Source organism: Dioscorea cayenensis, chromosome 20 (genome assembly GCF_009730915.1).
Source record: "Dioscorea cayenensis subsp. rotundata cultivar TDr96_F1 chromosome 20, TDr96_F1_v2_PseudoChromosome.rev07_lg8_w22 25.fasta, whole genome shotgun sequence".
NCBI classification, from domain to species: Eukaryota; Viridiplantae; Streptophyta; class Magnoliopsida; order Dioscoreales; family Dioscoreaceae; genus Dioscorea; species Dioscorea cayenensis.
The window spans coordinates 13,348,793-13,362,782 of record NC_052490.1 but is presented as its reverse complement, the minus strand read 5'-3'; the positions used below and the strand labels follow the sequence as shown (position 1 = coordinate 13,362,782).

Genomic DNA, 13,990 nt, shown 5'->3' with positions numbered 1-13,990 from the left:
ATACTAATTCTATGTTTTTGGAATGTCTCATATTTTTTAATCAAAACGCTAATCGTAAGTGCAATGCCTCATATTTTTTAGTCAAAACCATAATCTTATGTTTTCTTTTGAGAATGTTTCCTATTATGAATCAAAACAATAATCTATATTTTTCCTTTTTGTAAATGTCTCAAATTATGATCAGAAATAATAAACCCTAAAGCTACATTTTAACTTTTGAATCAAAACCGAATCCTCTATTTTCTTTTCCAAATTGTATTATTTAAATCAAAACCAAAATCCTTTGTTTTGTTTTCTTTTCCTGTGTCCCCTTTCTTTTGTTTTGGAATGTATGCTATTTTTAAACAAAACCCTAATTGGAATGTGTCCTATTTTTTTTATTTTAAACCCTAATCCTACATTTCTTTTCAAAATATCTCCTATTCTTTAATAAAAACCCTACCATATGTTTCACTTGAGAAATTTTTGCTATGTTCTAATTAAGACCGTAATTCTTTGTTTTCTTCTGAAAATGTTATTGATGTGACATTATGAAAAGTTTCAAAAATGACTCATACTTTTTGAAAAAGGAGACATTTGAAAAAAATAAAAACATTAGCTAATCTTATCTTTCACTCAAAACCAAAATCGTATGTTTTCTTTACAAAATGTCACATTATATTGAACCAAAACCCTAATCCTTTTTAAAAAAATTCTAATCTTATGTTTTTTATGTTAATGTCTACTATTTTTTTGAATCAAAAATCATAATTGTATGTTATCCTTTTGTAATGTCTCCTATTTTTCAATCAAAGCACTAATTTTTATGTTTTTCCTTTTGGATTGTCTCCTATTTTTAAAAATCAAAATCCTAATCTTATGCCATCTTTTGGGAATGTATGTTGTTTTTTAATCAAAACCCTAATCCTATGTTTTCTTTTGGAAATGCCCCTTATTGTTTGGTTTTTAATCAAAAACTTAATCCGACGTTCGCTTATAGTAATGTCTCCCATTTTGTAATCAATACCCCAATCCTATGTTTTATTTCTGAAATGTTTTCTATTTTTGAATCAAAACGCTAATCCTATACTTTCCTTTTAGAATTAATACGATATTTGAATCAAAACCCTAATCCTATGTTTACTTTTCAGAATGTGTCCTCTTTTAATGATTTGAATGAAAACCCTAGTCATTTGTTTTCTTTTCAAAATGTCTTATTTTTGCTAATTAAAGTAGTAATCCTATATTTTGTTATAGTAATGTCTCTTATTTACCTTATACTAATGATAAATTGTATATTCCAATATTTTTTACAATTACTAAAAATCTCATAAGCATAGACCTATACCAGTACTTACAACATTTGCTAGAATAAATCCATTTCATTTACCAATCACTAGAACATCTGTTGCTATGGATATATATTCAAAAAGACATGTTTAGCTCTAGCAATGAATATACTGTCGCTAAAAATTTTTATATTAATAATGAATCTGTCAATAAAACTATTATTATTACCCTTGGAAATATATTATGAATATTTAATAACTCATACACAATTAAATTAATTTACAATAAATTAATACAATCAATGCCATTAAAAAACACAAACAACATTCGACTAAAATAAAAAAAAAACTATTACATCACCACAAACATATATTTATAAGGTACATCTACAAAAATAAACTACTATTCAATCCTGATAACCAAGAGTTCTTGCCTCAATTCCAACATAAAGATAAACTAGTTTCATTTAATGACTAACAACCAAATAAAGTGACAAGAATTTTCCCAAGTAAAACCGATGTCATCTTCTAGACGACATCATCTACAAGAACCATTTTAAAAAAATTACAATTAATAAGATTTATGCAACAATAAAACACTAATATAAAAACTTAAAATAATATGCTGAATAATATAGGAAAAAACAATAAGTAAAATAATATACAACATACCATGGTTTTCTTTTCATTTGGAGACAGTAAGAACTTACTCGATGCATTTGGATTTGCTTGATGACTTTATTCATGAGACTAATTATTCCCAAGGATCATTTTTTGAGGACTAGAAGCATTATAAACCTACAAATTATGTAAAATAAAAGTTAAAATTGTTTACAAAACAATAGCTAAAAGGGCATGCAAGCTAGTAATAAACTTGTAAAGATTAAAAACAATGATAAATATCAGAGACAATTAAAAAATTACCAAAATTACTATCAAAATCCTACAACAATTCAAACTAAAATAATTAAAATATGCAACCATCAAAACAAAAATGAACAAAACTTATATATGACAATAAGGGAAAATAAATGTATTTAAAAACAATGGTAAATATGAAAGACCATTAAAAATTTACCAACAATACCATCAAAATTCAACAACAAACTAAAATAAAATAATTAAACATACAACAATCAAAACAAAAGATGAAAAAAACCTTATTTGTGCCAAAAAGTAAAAATAAATGTATTTAACCCACCCACTCCTTTTTTCTTTAATATTAATCATTGTGTGACTATAGATTAACAACAAATTTGCCACTCTAATATATATATAACTAAATATACATTGTATCACATACCTCTCCATTGCCTATGTGAGTAACAGAGTTTAGGACCTCCATGTTCTCATTAGGAAATTGTTTTTGAGATAATGAGATCACATTAGTTAAAGCTTCCTTCAATCATTCAACCTCAACCTTCAAACCTTGTTCTTCATTATGATATATGATTTATGAACATGAAGGACTAGACTTGCTTGATGAAGTAGAAATTATTCCCATACAACGAATATTCCCTCTTTTCTCTGGACCTTTTAACTTGTGAATACACATCGTGTTTCTATGAACACCTTTTAGGATGTTGTGAATTATTTTCACTAAATCCTTTATTTATAAGTTCCTACAATATAAATCAAAAGCATAAAATCAAAAAAAAAAATACTTGAACCTTTATTTCCTTGACATCCATAATCCTACAAACCATTGATTTAGTATAAGTGTCAAGTTATTAGGAAATAGATTCTTTAGTCTACAAAATTACATTATTTAAGTACATATAACAAACTCAATTTCCCAAAATTCATAACATTAGTCAAATATCAATAAAAAAATTGTAATTATGTACCACAGTTTGAATAATAGTAGGGAATGATCTTGTTACTTCACAATATGGTTCATTAGATTTTATACAATTTGTTCTATTTGTCTTACTTTGTTCCTATACAATTTTTTAACATATAGAATACAACATAATATATCATCATGTTTTGATTATAAAAACAATATAAATGGTATATAATGTGAAATATACAGATATACCTTCACATTGTCAGTTAGCCAATAAGTAGCAATTACCAAAAACTATTGTTTGTCTACTTGAGGTTCATTAATCTTTGCAGTCATTTCCTTTACTGTCTTGTGTTCATCATAATATTTGGACTTTCAAAATTTTTCCATAGCCTCCACTTAGAACTCATATCAAACACTATCCAACTCTTAACCATTTGAGTTTTATTTTCCTTTAAAGACTCATCATTTTCATGTGAATGAAACAATTCAAATGTAAATTTGGTCTAAAATTTTAAGAAAAAAGATTAAGGAAAAAATTATTAGTTGAATGTTAATATATTGAAGTAAATCAAAAAAAATTAACAAGAAAATAATAAGATTTAATACCTCGATTATTTTCCATATTTCTTCCTTTGTAGAATCTGAGATCTCATGCCAAGTTGTGTCAGTAATAGGTGAAAAGTTAGGCATTCGCATCATACTACTGATAAATCTAGTAAATTTAGTAGCTTCTTCTATGCTTGATATACGGTGATCATTTAACTTGACAACATCTCATTCTTTATTATTTAAATCCCAAATATCAGCCATACGTGCAGGGCCTCGAACATTTTTTGGCTTAGCATTACCTGCATAAAAGAATAACACAAAAAAATTTAAGCCATAGTTAAATATAAGTAAATGAAACATTAACTAATGCATTAGAATTTATACAAGAAGTTGATGGTTGTTTAGATTATTGTCAAGGTTCATTTGGTGAAAGCTGAATTAATAAAAACACATATTGTTGTTCAGATAATAAACCTGATTTGAACTTTTGTTGAGAAATCGAAGTGTGAATTTCTTAGTGACATTCAACCGTTTATGTTTTCTCATTTATCTAAAATAAAAAATTAACATGATAATTCCTTTACTCAAAAAAAAAAAAAAAATGGCTCAAATAAATTTTAGTTAAAGGAAAATAAAATAATTTACCTTTATATGCTCCTAAAGTACATGCATTAACCAAAATAATCAAAATATAATAAAATTCAAACACACAAATTAAACTTCATACCGACATAGTCACATCAAAAAAATAAAATGAACAAACTTGGTTCTACAATCATCATTTATAACACAAAATTAAATCATAAATTAGATCTAAAAAAGGTCATCATTATGTTCATGAAGAGCTTTTTCTCCTTCATGCATTGTTTCCATCTCTTGCATGACCTCCACTCCATCAACTTCATTTGGAACTCATTTTGTACTATCATATGAGTCATCAACTTGTACTTCTGCACTCCCTTCAGACCTTTCAAAGGATGATCCACCACCCATATCATATATGTCACTAATATTTGCATGCTTGACAATAAGCCAATCTTTATTTTTTTAATCTTGAGCATAAAAGACCTTAGCTTGTGATGGAAAAACAAAAGGATCATCAACCAAATTAGTTTAACTTTGAGCAAGATGTGAAAAATTCAACACACTAAAACAAAATTTAACTTTCTTCAAACCTCTATTTTGACCGATCCAATCACATTTAAATAAAACAACATTGAATCTACCATTGTAGTTTAGTTGAATGATGTCAGTTAAAGCCCTATAATAGTTAATTTATTCTTCAATTGGTCATGCATCCCTTGAACTTGCATAACTCATCATCTTAGCTGTTACAACAACCACACTATTTTGAGTTTTCAGCCATCTTTCACGAGCTTTGGTGTGAAATCTAAAACCATTAACAATGTATCCAGTGTATCTCCTTGCTGTATCCATTGAATCACAAGCAAGTAGTCTAAGTTCATTGGTGATGTTTGTATTTTTTTGTTGCTCAAATTGTGCAATCAATGTAATATCATACATAATTAATTAAAATAATGCTATATCGTAAAAATATAATAAGTAATCCAAACTTGAAGTTACACTTACATGATCACAAAACCAATCATGAAATGTTTCACTTCAAAACATATGTTTCTCATAAGGTGAAAGACATAGGGAGCGATTATGGCTCTTATAGATTGCTCATGCTTCCTAAATACAAAATTAAACATACTAAATAAAAAAATTTCAACTAATACAATTTAGCACGCATAAAAATTTATATGATGAATTAATTAATTTATTTATATCATTCATATTATTTAATTATTTAATTAATCAAGAAATATGAATATTGATTAACCTTTTTGACCCATTCATTTTATACTTTCACCAATCATTGTCAATTTAGAGACACACCAACATACCACAATGGTTGTCTGATTCTATTTGGGACCTATCTATTAGAGTCAAGATTATAAAGAGATTCTTCAATCTAATTAACAAACTGATTAATTAATTAATTAACTAACATATATATTTGATCAATCTTATCCTAGCTTTCAGTGGTACACTAGTGACTTCAATGGTTGTTATATATGAACACATTAGTTGGTTGTTATATTGTATTCATTATGAACATATATACACTAAGGATTATTTAATTTATTCTTGTTATTCTAAAGAACAACTTAAACATTTATAGATGATGCTCTATAAGCATAAGTACTTTATGAATATCCATATATAACTAAAAAAACAAGAAAGGAAATTTAGAAGACCGCAAGCAAGCTATCTTACATATATATATATATATCCTTCTATTTGCAATTAAAGAACAAATTGCCATAAAAATATATGAAATATTTTCAAGTGATACGAAAAGAATCATAGAGTTTTGCTAGAAAACATTAAGAAGGTGACAAAAATGTAAGGACAAGGAGAATGAATTCTTAAACAAGTACTCAAACTTATTAGTAAAGTCTCTCAAAAATAATAATTAAGATTAATTTAAAATTCTACCTTAAATTAATAATTAGACAAGATCTCCATTGACTTTTTGTCATATATAAGTGGCCAATTTCATGAAGTTTCTTAAATCCAATAAAAAGAGGACTAAAATAATTGTTCATTGTCAATCCTATAAATGATTCAATAAGCATTTCCAAATTAAGGCCTTGAAATCCTTGTAAACATTGAGCCATTTTATAGTATAGCGCAAAATCATATAAACAATATATATATGATAAACATTAGTCAATGGGCCACATTATTTGGCTGGCTATAACCCATCTATGCAAACTCAATTAAAGCCAATCAATGGAAATAATACAATTTATGCCACAACAAGGATCATGATTGAACACCACATCAAGAACCAACCCAATGATCATAAATCATTACATACATGTCATGTTATGAACAATTAATTGTTTCCAACGCTGTAATTTAAATTTATTTAGTCACTATAACTAATGTTTTAATTTTACATACAAAATCATATATTGCAAGATTTGTTGCAAAGTGTACAACCTTTGCCTATTTTTTAACCCAACAATTATTACTTGCTAGTTAATACTATACACACTAGTCCATATGGAATAACGAACCTAAGTTATGTCCTATTTACTCACATTACACAGCAGAAAAATGCATGCAAGCAAGTTAAATGGGGTGTTTATCCATCAATATTATTTAATTTGTATCCTTTCTCTTTTACATAAAAAGTACCACAAAGAAGAGATAACTTTTATTCTCTTACAATGTATAAGCAATGTGGATTAAAAAAACTGCAAAAAAGAGTAGCAATTGTTTAAATGTCAAAGAAATTATAGCATGTTCAATCAATTAAACCTGTTTTCTTTTTCCACCTTAAAATGCAAAACGCAATGTTAATGTAAGTTGGGTCACCAAGAACACAAAGATGTATGTGCATGCATGTGTTGGAATACAATGATTGACTATGATTGAAATGATAACATGCTTACCTTCAGAATATATGAACTTGTACCCCCATCCATTTTAACTTCTTTTAGGTGCTTCAGCAGTAGTATAATCCTCAATGATCCAGAAAAAAAAGAATAGTGAGTGCACTAGCTTATATTTTGTTAGATGACACAAAAAAACAATGATAAGACATTACTATTAGGAACTCGAGAACAAAAACAATGTTTTAAATTGACTTCTTCCTAAGTTTTATGCTTTGATAATGAATGATGTATATGTTGTGATCTGAGTTTGAGTACTTCTACATATATAGTTCAAGTGTAATATTTATATCATATAGTTTGCATGAGAGTAAACAAATTTGTTGTACACCAATTTTACAATTGATATCATAGCATGCAGAAAAATACATATATTTGTGACCTAAACAAATATCGTGGGGGAAGAAATTGAGTCAATTCTATGTTCAAACACATTAATCATCCATACCAATGTTAAACAATCAAATAAACATAGGGCATACTAGATATTGGCTATCTAAGTTTCTTAAACTCTAGTGAAAGATAGGAAAATACCAGTCTATGGTTATACCTTTTACTTATGAAGATCAATCCTATATCAATCATTAAATTTCCTCAAACTCAAAACACTAAAACCAAGAAAATGTTGAATCAAAATAAACTTTGAATTTCACATTAAAAAAACACAAACTTGATTAATCTACAAATTAGTTAAGAAACAACAAAAATTACCTGATCCATTCATCAACAAATAAAAAAACAAATCCAAACAAGCAACAAATACAAATCCAAACTCAAATTCAATTGAAGATTTGAAACAAAGATAGAAATCAAACCTCGTAACTGAGAAATCAACAACAAACACCTCGCAACTGAAAAATCAACAAGAAAACAAATTAGAAAAAAATATTAAAAGCTTGAGTTAGGGTTATCGATAATAATCCGTGGGTGAAGAGACTGCAATCCCACCACCGGCAACAATCAACGGTGGTGAAGAGAAGGTGAATAACGACCGTGAAAAGGGTGAAGTGGGTTTGTTTATGTTTTAATATATATTTTTATATGTTATTCAAATGTTTGAAAAAAATATTTATTAATTATATTTTATAAAGTTTCAAGTTTATAAATATCTCTTAGTCATTAATTATAATTATTTAAATTTAAGTATTATAAAATTAAAAATAAACCAATTATTTGTAATTTAACATAAAAATTATTTTTTTATTTTTATATGAAATACATATAACTTCATTAATTTATATAATTAACATTATTTGTTATTATACAAGAGCAAGTAAAACAATTATTCATTAATTATTTATTATTTAAATTTAAATAATATAAAACTAACATTAAACTATTTTAATTTAACATAAAAATTAATTTTCTAGTTTTAAATGAAATACTTATAATTTCATTAATTTATCTAATAAGCATTATCTTTTCAATAACATGCGTTTTTTTGAAAGTAAATATCTAAAATATATTATAATCCAATGTTAAAAGTATTTTTAAAAAATAATTAAAATGAAATATTTATTTACCAAAAAATAAATTTTTTTTAGTTGTTGCAGTAAAGAATATTAATCTTTTAAATATTTATTTCAATAATTATTTATCTTAATCAAATAAAAAAGTATATGTTAAAAATAAATTTATATAAAATAATAAGTTAAGTATTTTCATAAATTTGTAAAATAATTGATTAATTTATATATCCAATCAGTGTTCATAAGCTTGTTATTTTTACGGATGTGCATAGAATTTATAGAGTAAATTATAATGATATTATTTTTTATATATTTTTTATAATGTTTACTTTTTTAATTCAATTATTATTATTATTATTATTATTATTATTAATATAAATCTTAAATTTAATTTTCATAATATTATTATAATTAAGTCATACTCTCTATACATAAATATAAAAATCTGAGAAAATTCAAAATGTATAGTTAAATATCCATCACTGAATGTCTGACCTATTTTAGCACTTTTAAAGATTCATTCGTATAGATAATCTATAGCTACTACATTGGACCGTTGTTATAGATAAGTATAAGTATAGAGTAGTAGTTATACTAATGGATAATATCCATCAGAATGTCATATTTATTCTGACGGATTGAATGTTCCATTAGTATAGATAGTCTACAGCTACAAATTTGACTGTCACTATAGATAAAAGTCAATCTGTACCAAGAGAACAAAATCCGTAAGTAAATATCTTATATATTATTACGGTTTTAAAGTATCCTTGATAAAACCAATCTGTAGCTACAAAATTTAACTGATACTATAGCGAAGAGGCATTATATGGCAATTTTTTTGTAGTGTATGTTTTCTTTTTGAAATATCCCTATTTCTGGTTTTTAATCGAAAAGCTAATCCTATGTTTTCTTATAGTAAGAGCTTTTTTTTTTTAAAATCAAAACCCTAATCTTATGTTTTATTTTCTGAATAGCTACTATATTTGAATCAAAGCGCTAATTCTATATCTTCATCTTAGAATGTCTCTTATCTTTTAATCAAAACACAAATTTTATGTTTTCTTTTTTCAATGTTTCCAATTTATCAATTTTGAATCAAAACACAAATCTATGTTTTATTTTCGGAATGTCTACTATGTTTCAATAAAAAAGCTAATACTTTCTTTTATTTCCAAATGTCTGCTATTTTTAAATCAAAACCATAATACTATGTTTTCTTTTTGGCATGTGTCCTATTTTTTCAATTTTGAATTAAAACCTAATCCTTTTTTTTTGTAATGCCTCAATTTTTTATTTAAAATCCTAATCATATCTTTCACTTTGGAAAACTCTGCTAATTTTTAATCAAAGCACTAATCTTATGTTTTCTTTTCATAATGCCTCATATTTTAGAATAAGTATCCTAATCCTATGTTCTCTTTTCAGAATGTCTCCTATTTTTCAGTGAAACCAATAATCATGTGTTTTCTTTTCGGAATATTTACTATTTTCGAATCAAGACCCTACTCTTATGTTTTCTTATAATAATGACTCTTATTTTTAAGTAAAAAAATAATCCTATTTTTTCTTTTCAGAATGCCTACTATTTTTCAATCAAAACCCTAATCCTATGTTTTTTTTTAAAAAAAATGTCTGCTACTTTGCAAACAAAACCCTAATCCTATGTTTTGCCTTTCTTAATGTCTCCTATTATTTAATCATAAACCAAATTCTTTCTATTCTTTTTGGAATGCCTACTATTTTTAAAACATAGTCTCAATCCTTTGTATTCATTTCAGAATGTATCCTATTTTTTCAGTTTTGAATCAAAACATTAATCCTTTTACTTTTGTTTCTTAATGTCTCAATTTCTTTTAATCAAAACCCTAATCCTATCTTTTGTTTTGCCAATGTCTACTATTTTTTAATCAAAACAACAATCGTATGTTGTTCTTTTTAGAATGTCTTTTATTTTTTTATATAAATATACTAATCCTACATTGTTTTTTTAGAATGTCTCCTATTTTTAAATTAAAACCTGAATCCTATATTTTCTTTCACAATGTCTGCTATACGAAAATAAAATATAAGATTGGGGTTTTGATTCAAAATTAGCAAAGATTCGCAAAACAAAAGATAGGAATACGGTTTTTATAAAAAAAACATGAGACATTAAAAAAAAAAAGGATTAGGTTTTGGATTCAAAACTAGAAAATAGGACACATGCCAAAAAGAAAATATAGGACTAGGGTTTTGAATAAAAAATAGCAACCATTCCAAAAAGAAAGAAAAGGATCAGGTTTTTTTATTGAAAAATAAGAGACATAACAAAAAGAAAATATAGGTTATGATTTTCATGCAAAACTGATAAATAGGAGTCATTAAGAAAAAAAAACATAGGATTCAGGTTTTAATTGAAAGCTAGGAGACATTCCAAAAAGAAATTATAGGATTAGGATTTTATTTAAATATAGTAGGCGTTCAAAAAAAAACATCAGACTAAGGATTTGATTGAAAAATAAGAGACATTACTATAAGAAAACAATGGGTTTGAGTTTTGAATAAAAATTGGTAAATAGGAGACATTAAGAAAAGAAAATATAGGATTCTATTTTTGATTCAAATATAGGATACATTTTGAAAGGAAAACACTGCTTAAAGCATCGGCCACCACATTGGCTTTGCCTGGATGATAGTGAACACTTAGGTCGTAGTCTTTGATCAGCTCCAACCACCGCCTCTGCCTCATGTTAAGCTCCTTCTGGGTGAAGATGTACTTTAAACTCTTATGGTCTGTGTACACTTCACAAGGCTCCCCATACAGAAAATGCCTCCAGATCTTCAGTGCAAAAACGACTGCTGCTAACTCTAGATCATGGGTGGGGTAATTCTCCTCATGAGGTTTCAGTTGCCATGAAGCATAGGCAATGACTCGACCATTCTGCATCAGAACACACCCCAAGCCTGTCCTACAAGCATCACTGTAGATCACATATCCACAACCACTTTCTGGCAGAGCAAGGATCGGTGCAGATACGAGTCTATGCTTCAACTCCAGGAAACACTGCTCACAAGCTTCAGTCTAGGTGAAACGGATACCCTTCCGGGTCAGTCTCGTCAACGGTGCTGTTAAACGAGAGAAGTCCTGAACAAACCTCCGATAATAGCCAGCTAAGCCAAGGAAGCTCCGAATCTCTCTGACGGTACTCGGTCTCTTCCAGTCCACGACTGCTTCCACTTTCTTAGGATCCACAGAAACTCCATCCTTACTGATGACATGTCCTAAGAAAGCCACATTATCAAGCCAGAAGTCACACTTGGAAATTTTGACATACAGCTCATGTTGTCTAAGTGTCTCCAGTACAATCCTCAGATGCTTCGCATGCAGTTGCTTACTGTGTGAATAGATCAGAATGTCATCAATAAAGACAACCACGAATCGATCCAAGTAGCGTCGAAACACCCGGTTCATCAAATCCATGAATACTGCTGGGGCGTTCGTCAGACCAAACGGCATCACCAGAAACTCATAATGACCATACCGCGTGTGGAAAGCACTCTTCGGGATGTCCTCGCCCATGATTCAAACTTGATGATAGCCAGATCGCAGATCAATCTTGGAAAAGATTTGAGCTCCCTCCAACTGGTCCAAGAGATCATCAATCCTTGGCAAAGGGTATTTATTCTTAACAGTCACCTTGTTCAACTCCCGGTAGTCAATGTACAACCTCATAGATCCATCCTTTTTTTTGACAAACAACACTGGAGCTCCACAAGGTAACATGCTCGGTCGAATAAACCCTTTATCCAAAAGTTCCCCCAGTTGCTTCTTTAGTTCCTTCAGTTCAGCAGGCGCCATCTGGTATGGTGCCTTGGATAAAGGAGCTGTGCCTGGAGCTAGGTCGATGGCAAACTCCACCTCTCTCACAGGAGGTAATCCAGGGAGATCGTCTGGAAACACATCAGAAAACTCGCTGACAACCGGTACATCCGCCACTGTGTAACCGGTGCGAGTGGCCTCAGAGATAGAGGCCAGAAAGCCAATGCAGCCACTACTAATCAGCTTTTGAGCTTGTAGAGAAGAGATCTCCCGAGCTAGGGCGTACCCCTTACTGCCACTGAAGGTGAATTCTTCATGGTCAGGAAAACAAAAGTGCACCTTCTTTCTATGACAGTCCACTACAGCAAACACTGAAGAAAGCCAATCCATGCCGAAAATGATGTCATAGTCTCGCAGCTCCATCAGATGCAGATCGGCGAATAGCTCGCGCCCTTCAATAATAACAGAACATGCAGGTGATAACCGATTAATGGTTCTCACCGCTCCCATTGGAGTAGCAACACATAAACATGCGGCAAATCCGCAACATGCAAACAGTGCTTGCGAGCAAAAGAAGATGACACAAACGAATGCGTAGCACCAGGATCAGACAAAGCACAAGCATAATAAGAATGCACTGAAATGATACCTGCCACAATGTCGTGGGATGTCTCAGCGTCCTCTTGCGTCAGCACAAAAACTCTGCCCTGTGCAACTGGCCTCCCACGGCTTGCTGGGTGAAAAGAGGAAGAAGGCTGGCATGCCATGGGGGCTTTCCCCCTCCTTCCACTTGAGACACTCTGCTGAGAACGGTCTGGAGTGCCTTCCAGCCGTGACTCCACCAGATGATCGCGGAGGCTCAATTGCCACAGTCTGGGTCCTTTCACCTCCCTGAATCCAAGGTGGGCTATGTGGACACTGAGCTATAAAGTGCTCCTCACTGCCACATCTAAAACAAGTGCGGCCTACACACCTGTACTCTGACTGGGAATGGCGCCCCCCACACATAGGACACCGAATCTCCTGAGGAACACTACTAGCTGAACCACTCCTGCCAGAACCAGATGGTGGAGCCGGTGGACTGCTGTAGGGCCGTGACCGATGCTCCCCTCTAGAGTGCCCAGAGCCACTGCCAGAAGATGGACTCTTCCGAGGATTCGGACCCCGGTTTTGCTGTCTGTCACGCCGACCTGGATCCTGTGTCTCCTGCCAAGTGATCTCCAGATCCTTAGCAATGTCCACAACCTCTACATAAGACTACCTCAGGAACGGTACAATAGCGCACCGAATGTGGTTCTTCAAACCCTCTGTAAAACGACGAGTCTTGCTGCTCTTATCTTCGACTAATGACGGAGCAAACTGTGAAAGTCGGTCAAATTCTGCTTCGTACTTTTCCACAGATATACATCCCTGCTTCAGATTTAGGAACTGTCTCTCCATTTGAGCCCGACGGCTTGACGGGAAGTACTTCACATAAAAGGCCTCCTTGAACTACTCCCACATCTTGAGGGCATCTTCACCTTTGATCCTCAGCTCACTCTCGAACCACAAGGCTGCACAACCTCTAAGCATGTAAGAAGCAAGTCTGACCTTATCTTCCTCTGGGCTCTGCATAGCCCAAAAAGTCCTCTCTATCTGCC

At 30.5% G+C, this 13,990-nt stretch overlaps 1 pseudogene; it reads right to left on the bottom strand.

Moving 5' to 3' along the window:
* Positions 1 to 13,790, bottom strand: part of LOC120251315 — a 43,018-nt pseudogene extending 29,228 nt beyond the window's left edge.
* Positions 13,791 to 13,990: the final 200 nt, after the last annotated feature.